Here is a 1,488-nt window from a genome sequence, read left to right as displayed (position 1 = left end):
TTTTATATCATAATTTTCGAAAATAACAATAACAATTAATGTTTTGATTCAAAAATTTCAAGTTTGTTACTTGCTTGTAAAGAAAGATTCAAACTTTAAGTTCTAGAATCATATCTTGTGATTTCTTGTGAATCAAGTCATTAATTGTGATTTTAAAAATCAAATCTTTTTCAAAAACTAATTTCTATCATATCTTTTCAAAAATATCTTCTCATCTTATCTTTTTCAAAAATCTAATTTCAAAATATCTTTTCCAACTTCCTAACTTCTTATCTTTTCAAAATTTGTTTCAACTAACTAACTAACTTTTTGTTTGTTTCTTAACTTTTTCAAAACTATCTAACTAACTCTCTCTCTCTCTAATTTTCGAAAATATCTTCCCTCTTTTTCAAAAATTTCTTTTTAATTAACTAATTATTTTTATTTTTGATTTCAAAATTTTTTCGAAAATTACTAACCTTTTTCAAAAACTATTTTCGAAAATCACTAACCCTTTTTCAAAAATTATTTTCGAAAATTCTCCCTCTCCCATCTTATTCTATTTATTTATTCATCTACTAACATCTCATCTCACATCTAAACCCTCCTCACAGTTGTGTTTCTTCCATTACATTACATATTTTGTCTCCCTCTTTTCTTCCACTCACAAAGGGATCCCTATACTGTGGTATAAAGGATCCATACTATTATTATTATTTTTTCTGTGCCCTCTTCTTTGTCATATGAGCAGAAGCAAGGACAAGAATATTCTTGTTGAAGCAGATCCGGAACCTGAAAGGACTCTGAAGAAAAGATTAAGAGAAGCTAAATTACAACAATCCAGAGATAACCTTTCAGAAATTTTCGAACAAGAAGAGGAGATGGCAGCCGAAAATAATAATAATGCAAGGAGGATGCTTGGTGACTTTACTGCACTAAATTCCAATTTACATGGAAGAAGCATCTCTATTCCTGCCATTGGAGCAAACAACTTTGAGCTGAAACCTCAATTAGTTTCTCTGATGCAGCAGAACTGCAAGTTTCATGGACTTCCATCTGAAGATCCTTTTCAGTTCTTAACTGAGTTCTTGCAGATATGTGATACTATTAAGACTAATGGAGTAGATCCTGAAGTCTACAGGCTCATGCTTTTCCCTTTTGCTGTAAGAGACAGAGCTAGACTGTGGTTGGATTCTCAACCTAAGGATAGCCTGAACTCTTGGGATAAGCTAGTCAAGGCTTTCTTAGCCAAGTTCTTTCCTCCTCAAAAGCTTAGTAAACTTAGAGTGGATGTTCAGACCTTCAGACAGAAAGAAGGTGAATCCCTCTATGAAGCTTGGGAGAGATACAAAGGACTGACCAAAAAGTGTCTTTCTGACATGCTTTCAGAATAGACCATCCTGAATATATTCTATGATGGTTTATCTGAGCTATCTAAGATGTCATTGGACACTTCTGCAGGTGGATCCATTCACCTAAAGAAAACGCCTGCAGAAGCTCAAGAACTCA

This window comes from Arachis ipaensis, chromosome B01 (assembly GCF_000816755.2).
Source record: "Arachis ipaensis cultivar K30076 chromosome B01, Araip1.1, whole genome shotgun sequence".
Taxonomy (NCBI): Eukaryota; Viridiplantae; Streptophyta; class Magnoliopsida; order Fabales; family Fabaceae; genus Arachis; species Arachis ipaensis.
This window is presented reverse-complemented; position numbering follows the sequence as displayed.